The sequence below is a fragment of the Pogona vitticeps genome, chromosome 4 (assembly GCF_051106095.1).
Source record: "Pogona vitticeps strain Pit_001003342236 chromosome 4, PviZW2.1, whole genome shotgun sequence".
NCBI classification, from domain to species: Eukaryota; Metazoa; Chordata; class Lepidosauria; order Squamata; family Agamidae; genus Pogona; species Pogona vitticeps.
Window position 1 is genome coordinate 112,615,402 of NC_135786.1, and position 16,271 is coordinate 112,631,672.

Sequence of the window (16,271 nt, forward strand, 5' to 3'; positions counted from 1 at the left end):
AGGACTGATATGCTGTGTGGCGCGATCTTTGCATACATATGGCACAACCATATTTGGTCTGCTTCTCTCAAGAAAAAAAAGTTCCTCCTTGCCCCCTTGTCTCTTCTGTTTCTGGGAGGAAGCTTTCATTTTTTTAAAAAATAAGTACAACACATTAGTGCTTCCCTAGTTGGATTTTTAAAAAGATCTTCCTCTTCTCCATGCAGGAACAAAGAAAAAGTTTTCAAGTTCCCAATTTCCCTGTATCATTAAGTGGCAAGGCTGTCTGTTTAAACCTCTAATGGTGTTGGGAAATCTGTTTAAACCACTAATGGTATTGGGCAATCAGTGCACGGAGCTCGCTTTGGTTTGATGCTAGTAATTACACATGCTGGAAGTAAACCAAAATGAGCAATCCTACAGGCACAAAAAAAATAGTAGTCCCTGACAGTGTCCCAGAAAAGTGTGGGTTTAAATGTTCTAGGGGCAGGTTAGTTTGCTTCAGCAGTTATGTTGCCTGATTACAGGCAAAAGGAGCAAAACAGCCTGTCCCCAGAGTGGACTAAACAGTGGGCTGAATGCTTATCAACTCATCCTCCGCAGATGGGTTTATGCTCCTGTTGCTTCCAGTGCCATCTCTTATGCTGTTTTTGTGGATACTGCAATGGAACACAGCAGATTCTCAGAGGATGAGTCAAATTTTTCTTCCCATCATTACACTGAATTTGTTAGGATTTGATGATGTGATTTTTTTCTGCTTTTCTTATATATCTCTCTTAGGAAATTCCTAAAGATGTGGGATATATACTGTATTCATAATATAAACTGAAAAACCAAACAAACAGGGCTTTGCTTTCCATTCTCTAAATTGCATTTTTAGGATATCTACCAGATAGATTTATGTACAGAAATGAAAAAGGTTACATTTTTCATTAAACATCAAAAACAAAACAGGAAACTTTGAGCTTGAGTAACAAAAATCATTTTACTCTTTGGGAATTCTCTTGATATTTACCTTTATCTCATTCTACCTGTTTTTATCCTGGAATCTTTACATAATTTTTTCTTAGATTGTTTAAAAAAATAAGATCCACAATTGCTTTCATTTTCTCCTTAAAATGTCAACTTGAATTTGAAAAGCATCTTGTCTGTAATCTTTTTGGCTTTTTACCTAAACAGCATTTGGGAGGCTGCTGCTGGATGGACTACTTGTTACCTAGTATGTTCTCAGAGCACATGTTTGAAATCATAAGTGTTCTGAAAATATTCATCTTTGAGCATTGGGGAGTAGCCGTTAGTCTCTGCACTGATCAGAGCCTTCTAAAGCACTTTGATCCCTGCTTTCCTCCTCCACTTTATTTGCAAGAAAGTGGGGGGGGAAGGCAGGGAAAGCATTTTCTTTGCAAGAAAATGGAGGGGGGAACGCAGGAATCATCAAAGCGCTTTGATCCCTGCCTTCCTGCTCCACTTCCTTGCAAAGAAAGATGTTGGGTTAGAAAAAGGGGCGGGCATTTTATACATGAAGGTGTCCTATACATGGGAAAATACAGTATATGCTTGTTTCTGAAAAATTAAGGGGATTACATACTCAGAAAAAGGAAATTCCCATAGGTGAGAGCATCCTAGGCTATTATAGACTACAAAGCCTGGAAAAACTAGCAGAGGGTTAAGGTTGGGCATCCTTGAATGGTGCTATAAGGATGGGGGAGGGGACAGGACAAGATATTTCTCTGGACATTAAGAAGACCAAAATCATAACTAGAGAAGAACTACACAATGTTAGCATTGACAATGAGGAAGCTGAAATAGTTTGAGATTTTGTATACCTTGGGTCAATCAACAGTCCAAATGGAAACTGCAGCAAAGAAATCAGAAGACTTAGACTTGGAAGGGGAGCAATGAAGGATTTAGAAAAGATCAAGTGTAAGGATGTGTCACTGGAGAACAAGGATCATCCAGATGCTTGTATTTCGGATCACCATGTATGGGTGTGAAAGATGGCTAGTAAAGAAGGTTGATGGGGGGGAAAAGATCCATTTGAAATATGCTGGAGGAGAACTTTGTGGACACCCTAGACTGCCAGAAAGATAAGCAACTGGGTTCTAGATGGAATCAACCCTAAAATGTTTCTGGAGTAAAAAATGTTAAAACTGAGCCTGTCTTTCTTTGGGCACATCATGAGATCAGGCAGAATTCTCTGGAAAAGACAATAATGCTGAGAAAGGTGGAAGGGAGTTGGAAAACAGGAAGGCCAAATACAAGGTAGATTGACTCCCTAAAGGAAGTCACAGGCTAGAGTTTATGAGAGCTGAGCAGGGCAGTTGAGGACAGGACATTCTGAAGATTGCTCATTGTGATGTTCTTCTGCTAAACAGCAACAAAGATTCAAAATAAAATAGAATAGCTAACAGCTTCTGACAAGTACTGGGATATACTCAATGATAATTGTTTCTAATCATTCTGAGTTTGATTTCCTGTACTCTCAGCTGTGTTATGTGGTCTCAAGTGAACTCCAATTTATGGTGAAACCACTGAGGTTTCCAAGATGTGAGGTATTTAAGGAACAGTTTTACGATGCACACACACTGAATGTCTACAGCTGAGCAAGGTTTTGAATCTATATCTTGAGTCCTTGTCTGGCACTCTCTCCCCTACGTTACATGACAAACTCTGAAATTTAAGTTCAACATTTCAAAACAAATGCTATAGTTTTTGTTGTTCCACAGATCACAAATCTGTGTTTTGTCACACCCTTCAAACTGGTGTAACTGCCCTGTGTTGAAACCTGTGGACACCTTAAAAATGTCCACTCAAAACCTATCCCAAAGTTTTAGGTTTTCTGTACATTGTCCAGGTCCAGCTGTGGAAACCTACTAATTTGGTGAAACACTGAGTTATGCGGCAATGGTGGTTTTTGGACAACAGATTTATATATCCATTGTGGTCTAATACACAGTCATCATCTTCAGAAGCTCGGGCTATCGTGAAGAGAAAAACAGTAAATATGAATTTATTTGGAATAACAAAATTGTTGCTGTTTCGTATGCTTGCAGTATTACTATTTCTTCTGAGAAATCTGCCTCAAGAAATTCCTTTATCTTGTGCATAAAAGTTTTGACAGGAGTGAATTCTTAAAACACAAACAATCACACTTCAGTTTAAACCAGTGCCTTCACTTTAATTTTCTTTTACTGCTTTCTTTTCCACCCATTTCTGAAGTTATTTTTTTCCTCAGTGCCAGGAAGGAGCAGTCAGTTATAATTTTTGCACATTTGATTAAGAAACAATGTATTTTACTGATTTTTTTTAGTCAATTGTGCTTGACACAAGACATAAAGAGCTACCCTATTTCCCGAAAATAAAACCTAACCTGAAAATAAGCCCTAGTATGATTTTTCAGGATACTCATAAGCCCTACCCCAAAAATAAGCCCATTAAGTGAAAGCCCACCCTCCACCATTGTGCAGCAGCCAGAAGAATATGACATGCCTGTATTTGAATAAAGGTAGATTGTTGTACATGGAAAAAAAAATCCCCTGAAAATGAGCCCTAATTTGTTTTTGGGAGCAAAAAATTAATATAAGACCCTATCTTATTTTCAGGGAAACACAGTATTAAAGATTTGGCTTATGTTTGGAGTAAAATGGACAGTGTCCTTTTGAAGTGCTCACTGGGTCCCTCAAATGACATTTGCCAGTTGCATCATTCTGGGTGCTTCTGTACCACAAAATGATTACAAAACTGTGGCATAGGTTGGGAGTGAAAATGACAATGTTGGGGGGGGATTTGACATTAACAGTGCAGATTTCCCGACACCACCTGCACTTTGTTAGGAGGCATCAATGCCTACTGTCTCACTTAACAGCACCGGCTGCACCCCAGAAGCAGATTCCAGTGGAGCATCTGGAATTTTGTTTCCTGTCATTTTGATGTCGTGTCCAGTCCTTTGATCAGACCAGCAAGGCCTTGTCCCACGCCCTGGTGGTTCTCCTCTTGGTCTAGGACAGTGGCATCTATACAGTTTTCCAAACAGGTTTCCAGTACCTCTGCATTTCATGAACACACCCGCAAACAGAAAGATTTGAGATAAGGTTCAGCAGAGATATTGTAGAAACCTAGCCAACGTGATGGTACTAGCATTGTTGATACTGTGAAGCTCTGCAGAAATTTATGAGTATTAACAAAACAAAAAAAAACAATGATAGGATGAAATACATTTTATCCTGCTCTGTAAATGCTGTTCCTGGCTATTCTGTTTACATGATCACACCAAGAGGATGTGCCCTTTACAGTGTCTCTAAAGTCAGTATCTTACCAAAGAGAGAACATTTGGCCATCTACTCCTAGAATCCGGTGGCTGTTGTAGTCAATTATGCCATTAAAAGGTTCTTTAATTGCATCTTCTAATCTAAAGCACAACTGAGACAGTGTGCAGTGGTGTATTCGTAGCCAATAACTCTGCTGCATGAAAGGATTTCTTCCACAAATGTAATTGTTGTGTTCTGTTAAATGTGTCTTCTCAAAGGAAAATAAACATTAGGAGTGCCCATCCGTAGAGCTGATTTTCACTCACAAATAACATACTTCTTGAGAAGGGCCACAGAGGCCATGAATGAATTAATAAAGGTGTTCTGAACAAAACTTTTTACAAACCCTTTAACAACTAAGCATAACACTGATAAAGTAACACACTACCTACCCAAACCTAATAATAAAAGAAGCAGTCAGTCAAAAAATATTTGTTAGCTAGAAGTAGGGCCCTTTCACTACTGAACTTCTTATTGTTAAAAAGGAGGTGAGTAATTGTTAATATTCATGCTGGGGGCAGGGATTCCGTCAAAGCTACTCAACTCTAATAGAGTCCAAAGGAAATTCTATGCAGGTGCACAACCTATGTATGTGAATGACAGAGACAATTAAAAAGTACTTTTAAAAAAATTCCAAGGGTCAAATTGGCCTTCGGCTGGAACATTGGTGGTTACATGGCAGGGGTGGGCTGTTCCACAGTTAGTGTCTACCTTCTCCATTCATCTCTGTTCTCACCCCAAGCTACTCACCCCTTTTTTTCTTGGTACTTTCTCAATAAAGCCTGTACAGCTTTCTTTCCTTGGTGGGCTTGATAAGCACTCAGTTTCATTCCCACTTTTCCTGTTAGGGGTCTCATAGAAGGCCTTTGCAGGCTAGGAGAAAACTCTTTGAAGCATATATAACAATGTCCCCATTGATATCATTTAAATATTTCTTACCTGCCTTGCTGTTTTGGAATGGGGTACTTGCATAGTTCCCTTCAGGGATTGCTGCCTTGTTGTGGCAAAGGGGCTTGAGTAATTCAGAGAAGCTATGGGCTATGCCGTGCAGGGACACCCAAGACGGGCAGGTCATAGTGGAGAGTTCTGACTAAACACGATCCACCTGAAGCTGGAATTGGCAAGCCACTCCAGTATCTTTGCCAAGAAAACCATAAGAAACAAAAGGCTAAAAGATATGACGTTGGAAGATGGGCCCCTCAGGTTGGAAGGCGTCCAACATGCTACTGAGGAAGAGTGGAGGACATATACAAGTAGCTCCAGAGCTAATGAAGTGGTTGGGCCAAAGCTGAAAGGAGCTTTGGTAAGCTGTTTCAAAACAAGAGTTAATGACCATTGTGGAGAGGGAGGTTGAGTATCGGGGTAGATATGAGAGAGACCTTTCAGAAAATGTTTCATTGTTGGATGTTTGAAGAAGTTTGCTGCTGTAGAATTTGGAGGTTGGTATGATATTGCCGAAAGGTAGACTCTCATGGGGGACGTGGTGGCGCTGTGGGTTAAACTGCAGAAGCCTCTATGCTGCAAAGTCAGAAGACTGGCAGACATAAGAGCAAATCCACATGATGGAGTCAGCTCCTGTTGCTTGTCCCAGCTCCTGCCAACCTAGCAGTTTGAAAGCATGTAAATCCAAGCAGATAAATATGTACCACCATGGTGGGAAGGTAACAGCGTTCCATGTCTAGTCGCTGTGACATTTACCACGTAACCCCTGGCTTGTTTCCCCAAACAAAGGATGTCTTTCCACCAGCAGATAACAATTGGGATGTCCCCCCCCTTTTTCTCGCGTGTGTGACGGAGGAGTAATGATGTGTGATGTCAGAAGAAGTTTGAAGAAGTGAATGTGGTAGCCATTTTTGGTGATGGAGAGTACCAGTTGCTAGCTGGCAGTGCTGGAGAAGGCTGCAACTTTATTACACAGACCAATAGCACAGTAAAAAAGTGACTTTAAACCAAGGCTTGAAAGTTGATATAAGAGCCTTTGGTGAAATAAAATGCCCTTAACCCGAAGTAGAAAAGATGAACTAAGACCATCTGAAATGGCAGCTAGTTCAGATGAAGAGGTTAGTGGGGGAGAGGAAAGATTTTCCTCAGCTCAAGAGGAAAGGTCCTCTAGAGAAGAGTTAACAGACCTCAGAAAATTTGAGTTAGCACAAGCACATAAATACAGAATGAAACAGCTGGAGATGGAGGAAAGAATGAAACAAACAGAATTAGAGAAAGAGAGGATGGCTTTTGAAATCAGGAGATTGGAATTAATGAACCAGAACAATAATAATAATAGAAATTCCAACTCTGAAGAAGGGCAGTTGTCAAAAGCAGATCTAAAGAAATTCCCTACTTTCAAACAGGGAGACTGTCCAGAAGCATTTTTAACTCTTTTTGAAAGAGCGTGTGCTGATTTTTCTGTCAGAGAGTCAGAAAAAATGATTATTCTAAGATCGCAAATTAGTGGAAGCCTCGCTGAGGTTTATGCTGAAATGCCAATCGAAATGATTAAACATTATTCTGAATTTAAAAAGTTGGTGTTTGCCAGGTATGGCATCAATGCAGAACATCTGAGGCAAAAGTTCAGAACACTAACAAAGAAACCTGATGAGTCTTACTCACAGTTAGGGGCCAATTTGGCTAAATATTTAGATAAATGGTTGGCGCAGGAGAAAGTGGAGACAATTCAGCAATTTAAAAATATTATAGGATTGGAACAGTTTTATTCCCTTCTACATGGTGAAATTAAATATTTGGTCAAAGACAAGAAACCTCTAAATTTGAAACAGGCAGGGGAAATTGCAGATTTCATCTCTCAAATCAGAAAACCTATGTATTCTGAGGGAAAGAATATAAGAAAAACATGGGAGGACTACAATAGATATCCCAAGGACAAGTTAAAAGCCAGCAGAAAGTGGGCGGCCATTTTGTGGGAAAGCCTTCAGAAAAGGGCCAAGCCAGAAGCCAGATTTTGGAGGGAAAAGAAAAGGGGGCTGGAAAGGGTCCATGGAGTGATAGAATTTGCTTCATCTGCCATGAAAAAGGCCATATTGCGTCCCAATGTTATAAAGCAAAAGAAAATAAAGAAATTTTACCTCAGAAAATGAATTTAAACAAGACTAAATCTGTTTACTGTATTCAGAAGGGACAGATAACTCCACCAAGGGAGGAGGGAGCCTGTTGTCATAGCAACGCCAACAGAGGTCTCTACAACAAATGAGTTTAATGAAGATAATATTCCTGTGGCTGAAATAAGACATTGTCTACTTATAAGAACTGATCCCCAATTATTTGAAGCAGCTGGTGATAATATAGGAATTTTAGAACACAACTATTTAGCATTAAGAGACACGTGCTCTCAGGTTACACTGTGTCACCCTGATATCATACCACAAAATCACATTATACCAAATGAAAGTATGACAATTAAAGGAATAGGGGAAGAAATAGTTGTTTTGCCTGTGGCAGAAGTGTTAGTTCGTTATAAGGGCTGGCAAAGAAATTGGCGTGTTGGAATTTCCTTGCAACTGCCTTCATCTGTACTTATTGGGACAGACCTCTCTGAGCATGTTAAGAGGGTGTTAGTTCTTACACGTTCAAACCAAGACCAAACAGAGGCAGCTGAAAATGTTACTGACATTCAGGAAGAAGAAAATGAAAATGATATACAACAAGTTGAGGCAGTCTCACATGAAATACCCCAAAAGCAGTATATTTTCCCAGGAGCAGCAAGCAGATCCCACTTTAAGATGTTGTTTTGAGAAAGTGTCAAGCATGGAATTATCCCCTGAAAGGTTCCTTTTTAAGCAGGGTTTGCTGTATAGAGAAACACTGATGAACATTTCAAAAGGGGGACAAGAGATTCAAAGCCAGTTGGTAGTGCCTGCTAAATATTGCCAAATGATTTTAGAAAGGGGACATTCTGATATATTTGCTGTGCATTTAGGAATAAATAAGACCAAGCAGAGAATAACTCAAAACTTCTATTGGCCAGAAATAGGAAAACAAATTAAAAATTTCTGTCAAAGATGTGATGTGTGCCAGAGACAGGGTAATAACCGTGACAGGACTAAGGCTAAGCTGTGTCCATTACCCGTAATCTCTACACCTTTCAAATGCATTGCCATGGACATTATAGGACCGTTGCTTAAGGTCACAAAAAGGGGAAACAGATTTATTCTCACCATTGTTGACCATGCCACAAGATACCCTGAGGCGATTCCTTTGAATAACATTGAGACTCATACAGTGGCTGATGCACTTTTAAGCTATATGAGTGGAATGGGTTTTGCTTCAGAGATTGTAACTGACTTAGGACCATCGTTTACTTCCAAACTTATGAAGAGACTATGGCAGATTTGTGGTATTAAACATTTAGAAACTTCCCCATATCATCCGCAGAGTAATGGGTTGACAGAGAAATTTAATGGAACCCTTATGAGAATGATTAAAGCCTATTTAGCAGAGAACCCAAATAACTGGGACCAGAAATTGCAATTGTTGCTATATGCCTATAGATCAGTCCCACAAGAAAGTACCGGGTTCAGTCCTTTTGAACTGCTATTCGGGAGAAAAGTGAAAGGACCACTTGATTTGATTAGGCAAAATTGGGAACAGATTGTAGAAGAAGATCCTCAAAATGTAGTCTCATACATAGACACATTAATGAACAACCTCAAAAGAAATTTAGAGTTGGCTGCTGAAAACCTGCAAGCCCAGAAAATTAAACAAAAAGTTTGGTATAAAAAGGCTAGGGAACGACAGTTTAACCCTGGAGATGAGGTGCTGATGTTGAGGCCCATCAAGGGGAACAAACTACAATTGAACTGGGCAGGACCTTATAGGATCATTTCCAAAATGAGTGATCTTAATTACATTATTGAAGGAGATGAACACCTAGGCAGGAGGGTAGTTCATGTAAATGCCATCAAGCCATATTATAGAGAGGAAAAGAGAGTGCTTTTTGCAATGAAAGCAGCTGATAAAGAACAACATGATTTGCCATACTGGGAAGGAAGGGGTGAAATAAAGTTCAACCCAGAGGAGGTGAAGATTAGCCCTGCACTCATCCTAGAACAGCAGAGGGAAATAAAGATGTTGGTTACTAAGTATCAACAGGTCTTCTCAAGCAAGCCTGGTTTAGCCAAGGGAGTGATGCATAGAATAGATACTGGAAATGCACCCCCACAGGCAGTAACCCCATACAGAGTAACCGGACCTTATGTGGACAAGGTGCGCAAGGAGCTAGATGAGATGCTAAAAGAAAATATTATTGTGCCATTGTCTAGTCCTTGGTCAGCTCCAATAGTTTTGGTGGACAAACCGGATGGAAGCATTAGGTTCTGTGTGGATTACAGAAAATTAAATCTAGTAACCAAACCAGATGCTTACCCCATGCCCAGACTTGACAACCTGATTGAAACCATTGGGGGTTGTCGATACATTTCCTGTTTAGACTTGACTAAAGGGTTCTGGCAAATGCGGATAGACCCTAGAGATCAAGAAAAAACTGCTTTTTGTAGCCCTTTTGGCTTATTTGAGTTTCGTGTCCTCAGTTTTGGCCTTAGGAATTCCCCAGCTACATTCCAAAGGCTGATGGACAAAACTCTGCAAGGGCTCAGTGCATTTACAGTTGCCTACATTGACGATATAGGGATCTTTAGCAACACCTGGCAAGATCACCTGTGTCACCTAGAGTTAGTACTGCAGCGGTTGAAAGCAGTGGGGTTAACAGTAAAAGCAAGTAAATGTCAGCTGGGTAGCCCCGAGATGAAATATTTGGGTCATATGGTGGGGGGAGGTGTAATCAAACCCCTAGAAGCAAAGGTAGAGGCAATACGTAATTGGCCTAGACCCAATACCAAGAAAAAAATCAGATCCTTTCTTGGTTTAGTGGGATACTATAGAAAATTTATCCCTAGGTTCAGCGAAATTGCAGCACCGTTGACCGAGCTGACGAGGAAAAGGAGTGATGACTGCATCCCATGGTCCAGTGACTGTGAGGAGGCGTTCGGGAAGCTGAAGGAGGCGTTAACCAACCACCCTGTGTTGCGTGCTCCAAACTTTGATAGTGAGTTCATCATATACACCGATGCATCCAACGCCGGGGTAGGAGCCGTGCTGTACCAGTGTGATGACAACGGAGACCAGCATCCTGTATCCTACCTGAGCAAGAAACTTCAGAAAGGCGAGAAACACCTGTCGAACATAGAGAAAGAATGTTGGGCCATCGTGTATGCAGTCAAGAAATTAAAACCTTACATCTGGGGGAGACACTTCATTCTGTGTACAGACCACTCACCTCTGATGTGGTTAAAGACTATGAAGGCCCAAAACAGCAAGCTAATGAGGTGGGCTTTAATTTTACAGGACTATGACTTGGAGTTTAAGGTGGCCAAAGGGACTATGAACTGTGTTGCTGACGCCTTATCCCGAAGACCAGACGACGACAGATGAAGGAAAAATTGGACTCTTGAAATTAATAACTGTGTTTAATAAGTTATGAAAATATATGGTTATGGGAATATTGTTGTGTATATATATATGCAATTGATTATATAAGTGTAAGTATAATTTGAATAATATAGTTATGTAAGAATGTGCCTAATATATTAATGGTAAGTGTTGAAATGTGGGGAAAATGTAATATTTGATTTTGTTTCCAGTTGTTTTGGGTGAAAAGCACCTTAGCTTTCCCCCACAAAACAACTTTTAAAGGGGGGAGGTAATGTTACATACAGCTATGACATCACCTGCCCGTCACTGCTGAAGCTGTGTGTCATCTACCAATGGCGTGACAGAGGGGTGGAGCTGTTGTATATAAGGGGAGTGAATGGTGTGAGAGATTCAGATAGGGCCAGATAGGGCTTTGAGATAGGGTTGAGATAGGGAAATAGGGCTAGGAGATATTGTGAGATAAGAACTGTGCTATATAGTGAGGGTCTGTGAGAGTGTGTGTGGGATTGTTATATTATTATAGTGATTGCTTTATTATTTATATTCAAGTGATTTACCATTCCTTTTGTTTGTATACAATAAACCTAAGTTTTTATTTTGAAATCATACTTTGGCCTGAAGCTTTATTTGAGGGAATGGTTGGTGGCAGTGGAAACGAAGAGTGATTGGGTGTGATGTAATGGCCCCTTTGTGAGGTATAAGGAGGCTGTTACAGTGGTTGAACATCGACAGACTTCGACTGATAGGTATGGACCTCTGTGTCGAGCTCGGTGTCGTAACAGTGCCGTGGTCGATGACTTGGATATACCAGAGGATGGGAACTGTGTTGATGTAATGGAATGGAACATGTTTCCATGGACCAGGATGAAAATCCAGGATCATTGCTATTAGAGCCTGTGTCTCTGTGATGTCAAATTGGAGGTTGCTGATGCGATGGCATAACAGTAGAATAAATGGACGCTGGCGATGCCGGCGTGAAGAGTGATTTCTGTCATCTATTGTAGTAGGAAAGTATCAGGAGACTGGGGCTGCAAAAGCCTCACGTGTGGATGAAATCTGCTCGACTGAGGGTTTTTTGATACCAAGTGGGGAGCAGGTTGAGGTATAGCCATCTCTTGGTGATGTGGTCGCTTCAACAGCAATGGTTGTCAAGAGGTAGGCCGACTACTAGATAGTATTATTGAACTGGGTAAAACACCTGGTCAACTAGTCGGTGCAGTTTGCTGAGCGGAACACTGGTCGGGGCGAATGGCAACCCAATGCACGTGCTGAGCATGGGTTTGAACCCACACTCAGTGAAGCGAACTGTTGAGATTGTTGATGTCGACAGTTCTGGTTAGGGATCAGTGGGCAATCCAAGGCCATTGAATATGGAATGGTGTCGAGCCATTCGGAACGGGAATCCTTGGGCAATGGAATAACCGAAGGATTGCTGGAAGGAATAGAAGGTTGTGGACTGGGAGAAAAGGACGTTAGTCGGTCGACTCTATCATCCCATTCTGGAGACTAACAGGGTTGATGGGACGGAAGTCTGTCATCATCTGAGGGAGATCAGACTGAAATTGATTCAGAGAGTTGTGGTTGTGGTGGGATGACTGTAGGCTTAAACTGTTTGGCTTGTTTAGGAGGAACAGGCTGCGAAGTTGGAGCAGCTTCAGAAGGTCTCTGATGTTTAGAAGTTATTTTCAAAGCCGAGGACTTTGGTATTGAGGGTTTTGATTTGTGTGTCTTCGAGGTCTTAAGGCGGTGCAGGTGGAGAATCGGAATGAGCTGGTGTAGCTCATGGACGTTGTTTCGATGATTTGGTAACGGCTTTTTCCATTGCTTTGGTTTGGGAAGTGGCCCCACAGGGAGGTTGGGCCCTTCGAACTGATTGTAAGGATTGTTCCCAAAGTCAGAGTTTTAGCCTTGAGAGGTGAGAACGAAGAACTCCGTGCTTAAAATTTTTGCAATGGGGACAGGAGGAAGTTTGATGTTGTTCTCCCAAGCAGAAAAGGCACTTAGAGTGTCTGTTGGAAAGTGGGATCTTATTATCACAGACAACGCAGTGCTTAAACGGGCCCAAAGGGTCCATGAACAGGAGAAAATCCTATGATGGGGGGGGGTGCTGCAGCCAGAGGCCAAAAGAGGGGAAAGGAAAAAATCTCTGATGATAATGAGTTTGATCTAATAGTTTAAAGGAAAAAAGATTGATAACAGGAAGGAATCAAGAATAAACTCTTTCTCACAGAAGCAGAATTATGAGGCTTTCAACGCGTTGGTTGAAAGAAACTGAAAGGGGACGCTTGGCGCCAAGGTACTTATACAGGTGGGGAGGGGCATATTCTAATGTGTTTATTGCTACTGCAGAAGCTCTAGAATCTTCCAATGAGGCTTTGTGCAGGTGTGAATCATCCCCAGGGTGTGATTCACAGAGGCCACAAAGAACTGGTTTTTCACACCAGCCTGGTCTTTCCCACTCATTGAGCAACATCTCAGACTAGGAAAAAAAAACATTTTCACTAGCTTGGTCACTGAAGCATAAAAAATAGCTCTAAGGACAGAAACAGATCTTAGGGGTAGCCCATGAATGGAAAATGGAAACTCTTGCCTAATGTGAGCATTTATGTGTCCCAGAAGTAGCTTCCTTTTCCTTTGGGACTATGTAATTTAGCTTGCTTCAGGATTTAAGCACAGGATTTATTTGGAAAGGCTAACTCAGTCACCCCTTTTCAACTTTAACATACTTCCAGCTCTAAGTTTGGTCTATTTCTATATTTAATAAAGAAACAGTACTGCCAAATGGTTCATCCATTAGTAACAAAATGGTCAGTCATGGATGCTTGCAAATCTTCTGGCAGAAGTCCCTTTGCATAAAAAGTACTGTAAGCATAAATACTGAACATGTGGGTGCAATCCTGCTCACTCCCACTCTATACATTTGCTGTGTATATGGAAGCAAGTTGGGGGTCACGTGGGAGAGTCGTAGCCACCAGATGCTGGATTTTGGAGCTCCAGTAATCTGAGTTATTTCCTTTTTTCCCCTAATTTATGTTGTCTCATAACCCTTTTGAATTGCTCTTCGCTATAAGCAATCTTGACCCCACATTTTGAACTTTTTGGCCTCTTCACCTTGTTTCTACACTCTGCGAGCCTATGAGTGATTTACTGCCTGAAAACGCTGTTTTGGACGCCATTAAATCTCACAGCGTCTGAGCCGGCTTACAACTCACAGACTTTTATACTCCCTCAATGAGGAAAAAAAGAATACTTTCTCCTTCTAGTTCTCCCCAGGAGACACAGCCAACACTTAAGCAGTCAAGATTGGAAACATATTTTCCAATTTCACAAGAAACCACAAATAAATTAGCTACTAGTCATTCCACCTTGTGGGTGGACATTATTCAGTCATCTACTCTGTCCTTGGTTGGGCTACAGGAACCCCATTCCCCCCCCCCCCCGACCATGAATGGAGATTATTTACCTTGTGGAGTGGCCTGTGAAGCAAACTACTGAAGGATCAATCCCTATTGACTGCTCAGACAATTTCTTCATTCCCCCCCCCCATTTCTCATATTTTAAATCTCTTAAGGGGACTACACCAAATTACCTCAAGGATATCAATTCACCTTCCCAAGCCTCCTACGGTGCCTGAGCTGAATACTTTGCATTTTCCTCTTGCTTTAGTTTCTCCCCCAAGGGCTCATTGTGCAGTGCCTACGAAATCCTCTTTTCACCTAGTTTATCAAGCACATTCAGATGTTATTTCACTTCGCCATGCGACCAGAACTAGAAGACATCCTGCCTGGAATAACATTCAGCAAGCCAGGAGGCATTTGGCACACCTTCTTAAGGTGCCTATTTCTGTTGTAGATATTTCAAATATTGCTCAAATATCTTCTGGCCAGCAATGTTCGTGCTACCTGTTGGAGTTCCACTCTGGCTACATTCTGTCTCTTCTGTTTGCTGCAGTCAAATCCCTCTACGAACATGCTTCTTCCGGAATCTAGTTACATCTCATCTTGCGGTGAAGGAAGAACACATCTACAGAAGAAACCCAAGAACCAGTCCTTCTGTGCAACCTCCTTGTCTGAAACAACCTCGCTCTCCTTCCCCCCAATCTTGGATTGTCCTCTGTTTAATCCCAAACCCCATTCCCTTCCTTCTCCCTTACAGGCAGTCAAGATGAACTCTGCTTCTGTGGAAATTCCGATGTCAGCCCCCTCTAATGGTCTAGATGATTCTACATGTGTTAAGTCCTTGTTGACTTCGAATATTTTATTGAATCATGAGCTACTTAATATTCTTTTTCCTTTTAACACCAATAATGCTTCTGCCGTTTCTTCTTCTGCTCCTATCACTAACTCTCTCTCAAATCCCTCTCTCCTTTCTGTATTGTTAAAAAAAGCTCTCGAGCTGATTCTTTATTAATTAATTGATGCCCAATCCCAATATCCTCCTCCACTTTATCCTCCTCCACTTATTTATGACTTTATAGGTTCCTGTGTCTCTCCAAATAGTGGGACTTGTTCTCAGGACCCTTGCCCTCCTGCCTCTTCTCTTTCTGTCTCTTTTTCTTCTTTTTAATATATTCTGAACCAAATAGTGTAATAAAATATTTAATAAACTATAACAGAATAACATTTGAGCCATGTAAAGTGAACAGCAGTCAACAGTGGCATTAATATAGACCATTATCAGCCAGTGATAAGACCTATACCACTCTACCTATATTTTACATTTCCTTTCATCCACCTCCTCCCCATGCTTATAGAAATGTCTCAATGACAGATGAGATTGTTGTGCAACTCTGCCCATCAACAGCTCAAGCCTATATTGTGGTAAAAGCGTTCCTTAGAACTGCCTTTACACGAGACAGAGAGGGATTCAGAATGATCAGTCCCTATTGCCAGCAAAATCGGGTCCTGTAATTTTGCTCTAGGCGACTTCTCACTCCTTCACCCAAGTCTGTCTCGATTTTAAATAAACAATTTGGAAGGTCTGCTCTTTATCTTTTATTACTTTAGGACCCTCATTTGGTAGCGTAAATGTGGCCAGATCAAATAATATATTTCTAACGTAGCCAATTTTACCATAGTAGCTGTGGTCTAAACAAGGAGACAGCTTACAGACAATTTGTCTTTTTATATTTTATTACAAAAGATATCATTTCAACAAGCTCATTTTAACATCATTCAGTATTTCCAAATTATTTCCAAAATAACCCCCAGCCTTAGCCACCAGTCATTTCCTCTATAAAGTGAAAATAATGAACTGTCTAACTATATCTTAAATAAGCATTCTTACGCAATCTCAAAATAAAGTCCTGTCGGCTGCATTTCTCTCGGTGTCGTCTCTCTCCCTTCCATCTCTTCTCCGTCCTTCTCCTTCCTTTCTTCGCCCATCTTTCTTAAATTAAGAAGTTATGTCCTTGTCCATCGGAGTTGAGATAAGATAAGGGTCAGCTTGCTCTTCTTAACTCTTTTTTTTTCTTTAGCTGGAGAAGAACTGACCTTGTACATTTTTCTCTCTAATTAGCACCTGGACACAAGCAGATTTCTAGCT